A 15,492-nucleotide genomic window follows, 5' to 3' on the forward strand; every position below is an offset into this window, starting at 1 on the left:
TGGTTTGACAAATAAATATGCCCAAAACTTGTTGATGGCCAAGCAACAGCGCTGTTTCTTAGTTACAGGGTAGCTCATATCAGATTTGGAGAATACTCTACAACATAAGCTATCACTTGTTCAGCACCTTCTTGAAATTGTACTAGAATGCACCAATTCTATAACCACAAATGTAGATGTGAAGTTCTACAGGGTGTATATGCCCTGGGACAATTGGGAAATTAGGGAAAGCCCTGAAAATTTTTCATCTTGAGAAATCCAGGAAAATGTGTGATTTTTTTAGAATTCTGGGAATTTTTCATTGTTTTAGTTTTCAGCTTAAGTGTGTAAGTTTGGTTGATAAGAACTGATACTCTAACAAGGAATTTTACTTTAGCATGCTACTGCAGAATAGTACTGCAGCAATAAAAGATGAACGAGAGCATAACACCAAAATAAAACTCAGTTGCAAAGAAAATGCTCCATTTATAACAGAAAAACACAGTGCACTCACAAGTATCTGCTGACAGCAAAATGTGTCAAAGACTATGCATTACTTCATAACAACAAACTCCTTGAATGTGTCTTTCTCGTGGTCTTTATTTCAGTAAGTGTGGCATTGCTACTGTTTGCATTTCTAACAGGTCGCAGGAAAATATTGTGAATGGTGATTAGAGAAGCATTACTTTCAAAGTAAATTTCATTTTAAGCAAGATGAATTATGTTGCATGTGAGTATGTGCAATGAATTTCTCAAATCACAGAGCATTAGACTCCCATTCAAAAATTAACACTGAAGACCAAACACTTTTGGGCCTAAAAGACCAGCTATTTACACCATGCCATTACTTATAATTTTACTGGTATAGTTGTGTTTGATATATCTTGAAGAGTAACACACACTAAAAGTACCGAGTATTGAGGTTAGTTTGTCATATTTATTTTAGTTCTTTCTTAGATTACAGATTATGCAGTAACAACAGCAAAAGGTATAATTATCCTTTTTTATTTAAAATATATATATAAATAAATAAACACACACACACACCTGTATTTGGTGGTATTTGTGTTTATACTTTTGTAAATGAAAATATGCAGTGTAAATATTGCCACAAATCAAAGATCTTTACAAAGTGCATTGTTTTTTGCTGAGTTCCATTTCCTAAAATGCTGAGAAATTCTATGCTGGTATATAAAACCTTCACTATTCAAAGGATTGATAATTTTTACAGCTCTGAGAGAAAGTATGTTGTCATTGAACTCAGAAAAAATGTACTTTTACCTGGGAAAAAGCGAATTTTCACCAGGGAAAAAGTACTTTCATCCGAGAAAAAGTATATTTTTAACCAAGAAATCCGGGAAGAATTCAGGATTTTTTCTTCTTGTCAGTGTGTGTTCACCCTGTTCTGTTTTGGCATCCTTGTCATACAATGCTATGAGTGGAAAGGTGTTAAAACTGCTCTAAGGACAAGGAAAAATCTTCCTTGCACATAATTCCAGGAATACTTTATATCCTGCTGTAGTAGTTCATACTAGGAGCATGCCTTGGTACACAAGTTCTTTATGAATATCTGGTAGTACAAGCACATTCTGAGAAAACTTATCACATCACAAATGTACTGAGGATTCCAAAAATTTATGACTGCTCTTATTTTCCCTGGATCAGGGTGGACTTCACTGTCATTCAGTAGGTGCCCCAAGATTTTTATTTCTTAGTCAATGAAGATGCACTCTCTCAGGTTCAGGTGGAGTTCACTCTAAAAATACTTCAGCTTGGTTATCATGCAGAGTACATTCTTTAGATGTCTCTGAAAAAAGTGACAGTGTCATCCAGATAGCAATGGAACATTGCTCACATAAAGTGGCGGAGCAGGTATCCATCATAGGCTTAAAGGAGGTGGGAGCATCATATGGTTCAAAAAACATAACATAGAATTAATAGATGCCATCAGGCATCATGAAGACAGTCTTAGTCTTTCTCTGGTCAGTCTTGTCAACCTTGATTTGCATTTAATAGTTTCCTTTGTACACTTTTTGCTTTGCATTTCAGGTTGATGTAAGGTCTTCTTGAATCGGAATTTTCTCCCATCGGAACATCCTTTGACCTGTATACCATTTTCAGAATCACAAGCGTCATCGTCCACACTGCTTTCACTTGCAATACTTCCTTGTAGACATGCATGTGAGTGTCAAGTGAATATCTGTCTAAAAGTAAGCTACAGGTGTTCCAATGACAATGAAGTCTGGTTGCAACACCATTCCCACTAGTAAATATTGTTACAGCAATGAATAACATCACTTAAAGCAACTAGTAAACTCCATTATTGTTGACTGCCTGCTACAGAAAGAGAGCCAAGATGCATTTGTTGACATTTGCTGTTACAGTAAGAGTGCATATATTGTGTTTTGCTAAAATGTTGTGATTTGGAGTATTGACATACATAGCAGTAGTCAAATTTTGCTAAAACTTGGTTCAGGGGTTGAGGTAAAAGGTCAGCATTATGCCATTACCACACCTAACTCAATTTTGAAATTTTTTGCATACATCAAGTTTTGAAAAAATGCTCCTCAGTTGTAGTGATATGTGGCATCTCACAGCACAGAGTCGTGAAAAACTCACCTTCATTCTCTGCAGTAACATACAACATTCCACGGTGCTCAATGGCATCTTATCCTCAGTACTCCAGATGTCAGTTATGGGTGTTATACGTGGCTGAAGAGTTCGCTGAATCTGCATTGGTCAAGTGTTGGATTGTTGTTTGATGACTGCAGCACAAGTCTTTGTTGGTCAAGTCCATTATTTGTGGCATGTTTGACTAGTGGCAGAAATTGTTGCTAAAGATCAACAAACCTCTTTTTCAACATTGTCTATTATGTCCTAACATACCGCATGAATATTCAAGCCTGCTATCTCTTGCTCACCTGGTTTGAAAGTTCTGGTTGCTAGAAAATGCTTCTCTCAGTACCTGGAACATGATGGAGGCAAGGTTGTAGACAAACTTGGGAGTGTGTCATACTTTTTCATGTGACTCTTTTTCTGTTGCATTTCCTCAATATGCTGGCACCACTCGATGAGTTCTTCTGTTGTTGTGATATCCTTTACCAAACAAGCTTGGTACATGTCTGGAGTACGCCATCCAGTGGACCTCGATGAATTGTTGATTATATGACTATGCAGCAGATGATCCCTAATGTACCCATATTGATATAATGACATTGTCAGTTATTGTTGCAGTGGGCATGGGATGATCGAGATCAGACTGAGGATTAATGGAAATGAATTGCCTGGTTGGATGACCCATGTTTCTTGTTACTCTAGGTCGATAGCTGTGTTTGAATACAGCATCATCAAGGTGAATTGCTGCTTTAAACAGGCACTGCACCACTGGTGAAGGCCAATGGGGGCAGTATTACACATTAGGGACATTCATCTAGGCTTCTTTGAGACCTGTGGTATTACTCAAAGGCACCGCGAAAGCTGTGACTATCTGAACATTATTGCTGAATACATGCATTCCTTTCACTATGATGTCTTCCTCGATGGCAATGGCATCTTCCAGCGGTATAATTGCCCATGCCACAAGGGCAGAATCATGCTCCAGTGGTTTAAGAACTGTGATCATGAAGTCATGTTGATGTATTGGACATAAAATTTGCTTTATATGAACACATTGAAACACATCTGTGACACTATCATGCACCAGCTCCACACTCAAAAACTACTGGCCCATAATTTATGGGAATTGCTCGACCTGAGTGTGGATGTATTGTGCTGCATACCTCTTGAAATATACCAAGGAATTGTCATATCCATGCCACACAGAATTACTGCTGTAATATGTTGCTATGTTTGACCAACCCACTATTAAGCAGTTAGTCATAATGGTTTGTCTCATCAGTGTATATGTTTATTCAAAATACTACACGTATCACCTCCTGACTGTAGGTACTAACTAGATTGGATTGGATTGGATTGTTTGGGAGAAGAGACCAATCAGTGAGGTCATCGGTCTCGTCGGATTAGGGAAGGAGGGGGAAGGAAGTCGGCCGTGCCCTTTCAAAGGAACCATCCTGGCACTTGCCTGGAGCAATTTAGGGAAATCACGGAAAAACTAAATCAGGATGGCCGGACGCGGGATTGAACCGTCGTCCTCCCGAATGTGAGTCCAGTGCGTACTAACTGGAACTCTGTGTCATAGATTATTGGTTTTAATGTTTCCTGGGTATAAACAGCTCATAGTGTTCTTGGAAATCACTTAAGATACACATATTCTTAATTTGAAATGACAGATGAAAACAGCGTAACAGAGCAGTGGCTTTTTCTGAATAGCTGCATTTACTCCTAACATAATTTTAAGTAATTCCCATAACTATATACATGGGTAGATTAGCAGTAGTCATAGTTTGTTCTTAGTATACTTCACACAGTAGCAGTTTGCAGCGACTGCTTCTCTTGATTGATAAATAATTTGACTTAAGTGAGACTTCATTTGAAGGTTCTTGTTCTTGCCAGTCGTTTATGAACCATGGTGTGTGAATGAAGGAACCTAATTCTGTGTATACTGATTTTACACTCCATGCTCCTTAGATGCCAGCATGAGGGAAAGCCCTCAAGGGTATGTAACCAAATTGAATACTCATTACCAGAGTCTAGCAGCTGTGATAATTTTGTTGTATAGATGACATTGATAACTAAGTGTCATTAAGAATAGGCAGCTTATGTCATTGGTTAAAGATACTTACTATGCTCTAGTAGCAGCTGAGAAATATTACAAATTTGTGTCCAACATAATTAGTGTGAGAAATGGAATTTTAAATAACTCTTTGTTTTTAGTTGTAAAGCCAGCTACTGTTCTTCAACCACAATATGCTTAAAAGCTGTTTATGAATAACAACAGTGTGTGACGGAGGTATATTTACAATAAACATTCTTTGCTACAGTGATAACAGTGATTTTCACCCCAGAAACCAAATATTAGGATAATTTATAGAAGTCGTGGCTAATAAAGATAGCATTTTAGATTTGCCCCAAGTTACTTGAGATTGCAGTTTCCTTTGTATTGTCTGTGGACAACTCGTTTAGAATTTTGGATCCAAAATTAAGTTCCTACTTTGTTCCATAGATAGTGATGACTGGTTTTCGACTGTTATGCCATCATCAGGTGCAAAGATAAGTATGTCGTGCATTTTGTTGGATCAAAGATTTTAAACTTATGCATCTACAGGGTATCTCCATTTACAGATATGAAAATATTAACGTTAGCATTAGGGATAAGACAAGAGGGATTATTTCAGTGTAAATGCAATGTAAGATTATTTAGCTAAGATAAAATATGTGACACATCAACTAATAAACTATAGATAAATTACAACAGTTGCACATAGAATAACATAACTGAACAATAAACTTTGGTGATGTATTCCAAAGATGTGGCTGATCAAAATAATGTTGTCTTTAATGGTTCCTAAAATCAAATAGGGGTAATCAAGGAGTAGGTCTAATAATTAATAAAAAATAGGAGTGTCGGTAAGCTACTACAGACAGCATAGTGAACACATTATTGAGGCCAAGGTAGACACAAAGCCCACGCCTACCACACTAGTACAAGTCTATATGCCAACTAGCTCTGCAGATGATGAAGAGATTGATGAAATGTATGATGAGATAAAAGAAATTATTCAGGTAGTGAAGGGAGACAAAAATTTAATAGTCACGGGTGACTGTAATTTCGATAGTAGGAAAAGGTAGAATTTTGCACAAAGCATAACTTAATCATAGCTAACACTTGGTTCAAGAATCATGAATGAAGGTTGTATACATGGAACAGGCCTGGAGATAATGGAAGGTTTCAGATAGATTATATAATGGTAAGACAGAGCTTTAGGAGACAGGTTTTAAATTGTTAGACATTTCCAGGGGCAGATGTGGTCTCTGACCACAATCTATTGGTTATGAACTATAGATTAAAACTGAAGAAACTGCAGAAAGGTAGGAATTTAAGGAGATGGGACCTGGATAAACTGACAGAACCAGAGGTTGTAGAGAGTTTCGGGGAGAGCATTAGGGAACAATTGACAGGAATGGGGGAAAGAAATAAAGTAGAAGAAGAATGGGTAGCTTTGAGGGATGAAATAGTGAAGGCTGTGGAGGATGAAGTAGGTAAAAAGACAAGGGCTAGTAGAAATCCTCTTGCGTAACAGAATATATATTTATATCTAAAAGCAAAGATGAGGCAACAGTTTGTTGCAAAAGCTTGAATTTTGTGTGTATGTTTGTGTTTGTTTGTGTGTCTGTCGACCTGCCAGCACTTTCATTTGGTAAGTCACACATCTTTGCTTTTAGATATATTTTTCCTACGTGGAATGTTTCCCTCTATTATAAGAATATATATTTAATTGGATTGATGAAAGGAGAAAATATAAAAATGCAGTAAATGAAGCAGGCGAAAAGGAATACAAACATCTCAAAAATGAGATCGACAGGAAGTGCAAAATGGCTAAGCAGGCATGGCTAGAGGACAAATGTAAGGGTGTAAAGGCATACCTCACTAGGGGTAAGATAGATACTGCCAACAGGAAAATTAAGGAGACCTTTGGAGAAAAGAGAACCACTTGTATGAATATCAAGAGCTCAGATGGAAACCCAGTTCTAAGCAAAGAAGTGTAGGCGGGAAGGTGGAAGGAGTATATAAAGGGTCTCTACAAGGGCGATGTACCTGAGGACAATATAATGGAAATGGAAGAGGATGTAGATGATGATGAAATGGTAGATATGATACTGTGTGAAGAGTTTGACAGAGCACTGAAAGACCTAAGTTGAAACAGGGCCCCAGGAGTAGACAACATTCCATTAGAACTACTGACAGCCTTGTGAGAGCCAATCCTGACAAAACTCTACCATCTGGTGAGAAAGATGTATAAGAGAGGCAAAACACCCTCAAACTTAAAGAAGAATAGAATAATTCCAATCCCAAAGAAAGCAGTTGTTGTCAGATGTGAAGATTACAGAACTATCTGTTTAATGAACCACAGCTGCAAAATACTAACGTGAATTCTTTACAGAAAAATGGAAAAACAGGTAGAAGCTGACCCCGGGGAAGATCAGTTTGGATTCCTTAGAAATGTTGGAACACGTGACGCAATACTGACCCTATGACTTATCTTAGAAGATATGTTAAAGAAATGCAAATCTATGTTTCTAGCATTTGTAGACTTAGAGAAAGCTTTTGACAATGTTGACTGTAATACTCTCTTTCAAATTCTGAAGGTGACAGGGGTAAAATACAGGGAACGAAAGGCTATTTACAATTTGTACAGAAACCAGATGGCAGTTATAAGACTCAAGGGGCATGAAAGGGAAGCAGTGGTTGGGAAGGGACTGAGACAGGGCTGTAGCCTATCCCTGGTGTTATTCAATCTGTATATTGAGCAAGCAGTAAGGGACACAAAAGATAAAATGAGTAGGTATTAAAATCCATGGAGAAGAAATAAAAACTTTGAGGTTCACCGATGACATTGTAATTCTATCAGAGACAGCAAAGAACCTGGAAGAGCACTTGAATGGAGTGGATAGTGTCTTGAAAGGAGGACATGAGAGGAACATCAATAAAAGCAAAACAAGGATAATGGAATGTAGTCAAATTAAATCAGGTGATGCTTAGGGAATTAGATTAAGAAATGAGCCACTTAAAGTAGTAAATGAGTTTTGCTATTTGGAGAGCCAAATAACTGATGATGGTTGAAGTAGAGAGTATGTAAAATGTAGACTGCAATGGCAAGGAAAGCGTTTCTGAAGAAGAGCAATTTGTTAACATTGAGTATAGATTTAAGTGCCAGGAAGTCTGTTCTCAAAGTATTTGTATGGAGTGTATGAAAGTGAAACATGGATGATAACTAGTTTGGACAAGAAGAGAATAGAAGCTTTCGAAAGGTGGTGCTACAGAAGAATGCTGAAGATTAGATGGGTAGATCACATAACTAATGATGAGGTACTGAATAGAACTGGGGAGAAGAGAACTTAGTGGCACAACTTGACTAGAAGAAGGTTGGTAGGACATGTTCTGAGGCATCAAGGGATCACCAATTTAGTATTGGAGGGCAGTGTGGAGGGTAAAAATCATAGATGGAGACCAAGAGATGAATACATAAGCAGATTCAGAAGGATGTAGGTTGCAGTAGGTACTGGGGGATGAAAAAGCTTGCACAGGATAGAGTAGCATGGAGAACTGCATCATACCAGTCTCTTGACTGAAGACCACAACAACAATGGGTCCTAAATTACAAACAGATAATACATAATAGTGGTATTAAGCAGGTAGGTGGAAGAATTGTCTTCTGTTAGAACTAAGAGATTATTTACAAGTTAGTGTTAGAAAAAGGGCCTGTTTTCTGTTATAGTCCAATTTTTCAAAAATCTTTTAAGGAACTGTTAGGTATAATGTGGGCACATAGTTAATCTCTTTGTTGTAGTTTTTGTAAATGCTTTGTTACTTGGCTGATATCCAAACTAGGATACAAAATCAGTCTTTCATTTTTCTGTAAACTAACTTATATCAAGAAAAATTCTTTACAGCTAGAATAGCTGACCAATACTTACCCTAGGTACCATAACTACCAATATGCAAAATTAAGAGTAGAGAAATTTTACCTAGCTTTTGAATGAAACCCTACTACTTTAAAATGTGTCTGTCAGTAGTATTTGTGACTCCACTTCCTATAGGTACGCACTGGCCTAATTCATCATGTTAATTTCTTAAAAACTTTTCACTGAATTTCATGCTGAAGGTACTGATACTATTATTATCTGCATGACAGTACTATGCTAAATTTCATTTTTCATACAGTTTTTCCTTTTTTTTTTAAGGTGGGGTTCTCACTGAGGTAAAATGGTAAATGATTTGACACATTGCAACATAGATCACGTGACATGATGCTTATCAGTGTAATACTCATGTTCCCACTGGAACAAAACAGTATGCAGTATGGTACACAGTGCATCTCATGATATGACAAGTAACAAGACAGCACAAATCAAATTTCTGTTCCAGTTTCAGTGGCAATCATGAGCTCTTCTAAAGAAGATTTTATAGCAGTTTATCATCATTTAAAGTACAAAAATCTGAAAAAGAAAAGGACACTCTGAATGTCCCTTAAATTGCCATGAATATCAAACATATCAGCTTTATCAAACAATGGAAACTCCAGGTTGGAATATCAACAATGTAGTAAAAGATAGATTTCTGTAAAAATGACATTTTAAGTTGCAGACAGGCATTATTAAAAGACACTTACACATAAGCTTTCAGCCACAGTGTTTGTCATAATGAGAAAGAGCAAGAGAAGCACACACCATTCATTCACCAAGCAAGCAAACCTCAAGCATGCTTGACCACCAACTCCAGTGGCTCGGATCAGAATTCTGGTCTGAGCTACTGGAGTTGGAAGTCATGTTTTTGTGAGGCGAGGTATACTTCCTTGAGTGAATGAATGGTGCGTGTTTCTCTTTCTTGTTCTGATGAAGGCTGTGGCTGTAAGCTTACGTGTAAGAATCTTTTAATTGTACTGGTCTGCAACTTAATGTGTCATCTTTATGGTAAGTAACAATCTATCTTTTCCTACATTGTTGATAGTTTGGCTGTGTTTCTCATGAGGTCTCCCAGCACAAACACAAATTACATGAATTCTGTAGAAAGTCCAGTCAGTTTCCACTTTTTACTCAACTAATATTAGCTCCTCTGACAAAACAGGACACAAAATTTTAACTATGTATTTCTCCTGCTTATAAACTGCTCATTACAGTAAGGTACATTGATTAAAGTTTCTAAATAATGTTAAAAAAGTTTATTATTTGTAAGACCTTCCCTAATGTAACCTTATTTATTTTGGTACAAACTTAAATAATAATTACACAGTGTGGTGGTTATTCTGGAGGACCTAGAATTCTCAGGGAATTACATTTTATCTGAAAAAATCAGGAAAGTCTCGAGGAATTTTAGTGCTTTCATAAAATCTCAGGAAATCCCATATTTTAACATGGTATTGAAATTTAATTTTGTTGAGTTTTATAAATCACAAATTTTAAAATACTTAATATTTCCATATAAATTATCAGTGTTTAAAAACTGTGGTTAAACTACTGTTTATTACTAGTATACCTTAGCAGAGAAGAAAGAAAAGTCATTATTGTAGTATCCCCCCCCACCCCATTCATTTATCAGAAGCTTCTTATGACACCATCTTCCTCTCCATATCTGGAGTTCTCATGGATTTTTTTTTTTCATGTATGAATAGTCAGACTGTTACAAATTAACCGAGCGAGGTGGTGCAGTGGTTAGCACACTGGACTCGCATTCGGGAGGACGACGGTTCAATCCCGTCTCTGACCATCCTGATTTAGGTTTTCCGTGATTTCCCTAAATCGCTTCAGGCAAATGCCGGGATGGTTCCTTTGAAAGGGCACGGCCGATTTCCTTCTCCATCCTTCCCTCACCCGAGCTTGCGCTCCGTCTCTAATGACCTCGTTGTCGACGGGACGTTAAACACTAATCTCCTCCTCCTGTTACAAATTAATAAAGTTAAGATAGTATTTCTGCAACTGTTCAGTTTTGCAAAGTAGTATATGATTTAGCTTTAGGAGTATTCAGAAGAAACGCTGGATTTGAAGTGAGCTCTGTCGTGGGTGGTGAGCTGTGCATAGGGGTAGGCATTGTGTTGGAAGAAATGGAAGACTTTCATGTTGTTAAATAAAATCCTAATGTGTCCTTCTTTGCTTTGTCCAGTTGTTCATCCAGAAGCAATGTAAATTCATCTTTCTGATCTCTTTTATGACTGTTACAAACTTTCCTGAAATCAACGAAGGGAGCAACAACTGAAAAAACATCCAGTCCGCATCAGCAGCAGATGAATGCTGGTTGTCTTTTCATTTCAGTAATTTTTTTGTAACCAACTTTGACTTGTATCCACAAACATAGAAAAAAGAGAAACATGAGATAGCTACACATAATAGGTGGCAATAGTCTCACGTGCGATGCTTAGCTGCCAACTCTTCTTGAATAACGTCCAACATGCCTTGTATATTTTCTTGAGAAATGAAAGAGGTATTGCTCTCCTTTTAATTTTAGGAACAATTTCAATATATTAGCTATATTTCATGTGCACAGTGTATCACCTTAAACCCACCATGCAAACTAGACAGTGACAATATTCTTCACAGAAAACTTCTCAAAATACACTCTTTAGAGTTCTTAATACTGAAGTATAACAATAACTATGGGCAATAGTGAAAAGAAAGCCAGTTCATTATCAAACTATGATGTAGGACTAAAAGATGTGAAAAAATCCATTTATTTACCAGCTAGTTTCCGTAAAATCAAATAAGAAAGCCTGCATAACAGAGAACACATGCAAATATAAAAACCATAGTTTTTTAATTGAAGAAAAAGCTTTACTGTGAAACTATGTAGAGAGATGGGTATAACTTTGCTTCATTTACATAAAACAATTTTTTTGAGGCACTCCTGATGACTCAAAATTTGTATCGTATGATAGAGCATCCGGCATCCCTGTTCTGCTGGATGACATGATAGAAATATGTGTTGGTGTTGTATCCCGTTGTTCCTGTGTGAACCAGTTAAGTTGTTATAACTCTTTTTCTATGCACCCCACCAATTCATGGTTGCTTGTGCATTATATCATGAGTCACATCACGTATCATATATCACCTCACTGAGAACCATGTCTAATATTTTCTAGATTATATTTGCCTTAGTCTTTGAGTAGAGTTCTCTCTTCTTGGCACATGATACTTTCAACCAAGTTGAACTGGAATATTATTATTTATGTTATTATTATTATTATTATTATTATTATTATTATTATTATTATTATGTTTTCATTCATTCATTCACGCGGTCAGGCCCAGAGGACTGCGCGCCACCACAGTTAGAGCTCTCCATCTGTCTCTGTCTTCTGCTATCTGTCTCCAGTTTTCCGTGGCTCCCAGCTGCAACAGGTCTTCTCTCACTCCATCGATCCACCTCTTTCTAGGTCTTCCCACTGGTCTGCTGCCTGACGGGATCCAGTCCATTGTGATTTTGGGCCATCTTGTTGCCTCCATTTTAACAACATGTCCAGTCCATAGCAGTCTTTTGCTTCTGATCACTCCCAAGATGTTAGGCTCCTTGTACAGCTCTTCTAATTCAGTGTTATGGCATCTTCTCCATTCTCCAGTAGTCTGATCTCTGACTGGTCCAAATATTTTCCTGAGGACTTTCCTTTCAAATGTTAGCAGTCGCTTAAGGTCTTGTTTTTGAGTGCTCCAGGTTTGAGAACCATAAAGTACTACTGGCATTATTAATGTCTTATACAACCGTAGCTTTAGTTGTTGCGAGACACTTCTACATTTTAATATAGGGTCTAGAAAGTGATAGTATCTGTTTCCCGCCTGCAGTCGTGCTTTTATCTCTGCTTCAGTTGATATTACTTCTGTAAAAAATGATCCAAGGTATTTGAACTCTTTCACATGTTTATACCTGGTGTTGTTCACAATTAAATCTTGAGAATTCTGAATCTTTCTTCCTGTGGTCATATACTCTGTCTTTTCAGAGCTAATTTGTAGACCAATCCTAGCTGCCAATAACTCCAAGGTCTGGATACTTCTCTTCAGATCTTCTTGTGTGCATGCTAATAGTGCAATGTCGTCTGCATAGACCAGATATGTAATGTGTTCATTACCAATTTGAATGCCCTTGATGTTTTAATTAAATAAATTTAAAAAATAGCTACAAAGAACTTTTGTAGGCTGTGTGCTGTGATATGGGGATATCATCAAATCAATATGCTCTTTGCAGAGATCAAAGCAAATTGGTTGCTGGAATCCACATTTAATTCCACAAAGGTCTCTATCCCTCTTGATTAATTTAAGTGATACTCTCTTTTCAATCACCTCCTTTTTATGCTGCCCTAGAATTCTGCCACCTTCACCACTATATGCTGATCGCTTCATATCTCAGTTAATGCTCATAGATGAGTCAATGTTCAGTGAATACTTATTAAATGGGCTACTTAAATTTGGTGAACATGTTCTTTTCATTCTTTCAGTAAACATTTATTATGCTTATTGCAATGAAGTCATGAAAAACTGTTAGAGCTAATATGAAATTGCAATGTCACCTTAATTTTAATTTTTGTGCCTGATGGGGCTCTCAGCAGTTGCAGTTGAGTCTTTAATTTAACAACTCCTTTTTCACACCCAACTGTTGCCTCTTTTTGTGCCAATATGTTCCTTAATTAGTGGGCTTATACTTTGGTGTCTTGTTGGTCTTTGCACCCTTACTTTACTTTTAGCTTGTTCCATCTTCACACTACCTGTTGTGACACAGCTTGCTATGGGCCAGTCCCTATTTGGATGGGTTCATCATTTTATAGATAGAATGATAGTATGATACTTTATATTCCTAGGGAAACAGCAATTACATTGTCATCTGAGATTTGGAAGAACTCCTCTTAATTAGTTTGGATTTGAGGTTCTTGATTTTTCCACTCTGGTATTTGCTCACTTATTAATTCGAATACACAAGTGACACCAAGTCATGCCTTTTTATTTGTTGATTTATTATGTAACATATGCCCTCTGGATATCTTATGAGTATTCATCACATGTTCGTGTCATACTGTTGTACACTTAACATATTTTTGGCCATTGGGTTTTGCTCTGCTTGAGTTTTTGATGTTGTGACAACTAATTATGATATATCATCACTAGTGATAATACTTAGCTGATAGATACATCCACTATTGTGTACTTTGTAGGTTGCATTGCAATGTTTTGCTTTGAATGAGGACAGGTTTCCCTAAGAAATAGTGTATTTCTTGTCTATAAAAATTAGGCTTTTTATATTAAAAACTGGTGTGATCTGTTATAACTCTGTGACATCAAAATAGTTTGGTGCTAACTATTATGTGGATGTATTCTTTTTTGTTATGCTGCATGTGCACAAGTACTTTTCTTAGCACTGCAAATTGTATTCTGTGGGTGTAAGGTCTTTTATTATTACACTTCATTTTCTGCAAAGTCAGCTGTAGTGTACTGTGATATACATTAAGTATATACTCATTTTTAATATGCAGGAGCCTGAAGATGGCATTATTGAGATGCCAGAACTGGCTGTCTAAATGAAATAATCTTCAAAACACAAGGCTGTTTGGTGATTATGATTGGTAAATATTTGACCAATCACTGTCACTTATTCACAATTGATCAACAAAGAAATATATTACACTCTTCTTTAAGCCAAGATTATTAGTGGAACCCTATTTCATCACCAGTGAATAATAATTGTTATAAATAGGTAGTTCACAGCCTATAAACATTCTCTGTTTTTTTTTATTAAAATATCCTGGTAATAATAATAATAATAATAATAATAATAATAATAATAATAACAGTACCAATAGTGATTATGTTAAAAGTCTGTTAATAAACTTATTCAATTCAGTGTGTTGTACAAATGGTTTGTGGAATGTCTGAGGAACTGTGAAATTAATCAGCTAATGTAATAAATATATTAATGCTTACTGTGAAAAGTATTGTAAAATTTGGATTCATATAGAAATACTTGTGATAAATACAGGAGTGACTTAAGATGCAAAACTTTTAAGAGAGAACTAACTGTTATACCCTAGCTGTTATATGGTAACGAAAAAACATTACAGCACTGCTAAAAAAGGAAACGGAAATAAATCACACAGGGAAACAGAAAATATAGACTCATGTGTTGTGACCATTCTGGAGTTTTCATCTATTAGTCTTATAAGACCTGTAAAGCCATTGAACATAATGATTCGGTTAGGTGATGAGAGTTTTTAAGGGAATTTAGTAAGCTGCCATGCTGTAACTATGTAACAGTACGGACTTTCTTAATACTGAAAAATGTTTTTGTGTGCTGAGAAAACAAATGCTTGGACAAATATTCAGTCTATAGAAACAGCTTTGTATAATTATTTGATATTATTAGCAAGTCTGCACAAATGTTGAATAACTTTTAGCTAAGATTCCCACAGTTATCTCACTACTGCCTCTGTAGTCGAATGGTTATCATTGTTTCCTTCCATTTGAATTTGATTCCCACTGCCTCATCAGATTTTTTTCTGAGGTAGGGGAGGAGTCTGGAACAGGGTCCACTCAGCTTCATAAGGTCAAATGAGGAGCAGCTTGAATAAGGAGGTAGCAGCACCATCAGGATTCATCTACTGGCAATAATGATGGGAGGAATCGGTGTCATGCTAATAACATGTCCCATGATCATAGATCTTTCCTCACACTGCCTTATAGATAGTAGTCTGCTTGTTGGAATGATCTAAGGCCTAATTTGTGAACAGTGTGTACATTTATTTTAGAGTATCTCACTGAATTCTCACACTCACTTTCCATTATCTTACTTCTGTCTAAACTTTACTGATACTAATTTTTGCACAGTTTCGGTAAAATCTGACATTATCTCAGAATGGTCCACAG

At 36.6% G+C, this 15,492-nt stretch overlaps 1 protein-coding gene and 1 non-coding gene across 4 annotated transcripts in view; both read left to right on the forward strand.

Moving 5' to 3' along the window:
• The window catches only part of LOC126248967 (serine protease svh-1-like), a 455,562-nt gene that overhangs the window by 327,535 nt on the left and 112,535 nt on the right, over window positions 1-15,492 (forward strand). The window lies entirely within an intron of this gene.
• Trnaa-cgc (transfer RNA alanine (anticodon CGC)) lies at window positions 10,292-10,363 on the forward strand. Its single transcript has one exon. It is a non-coding gene; the product is annotated as a tRNA-Ala (tRNA).

Source organism: Schistocerca nitens, chromosome 1 (assembly GCF_023898315.1).
Source record: "Schistocerca nitens isolate TAMUIC-IGC-003100 chromosome 1, iqSchNite1.1, whole genome shotgun sequence".
Taxonomy (NCBI): domain Eukaryota; kingdom Metazoa; phylum Arthropoda; class Insecta; order Orthoptera; family Acrididae; genus Schistocerca; species Schistocerca nitens.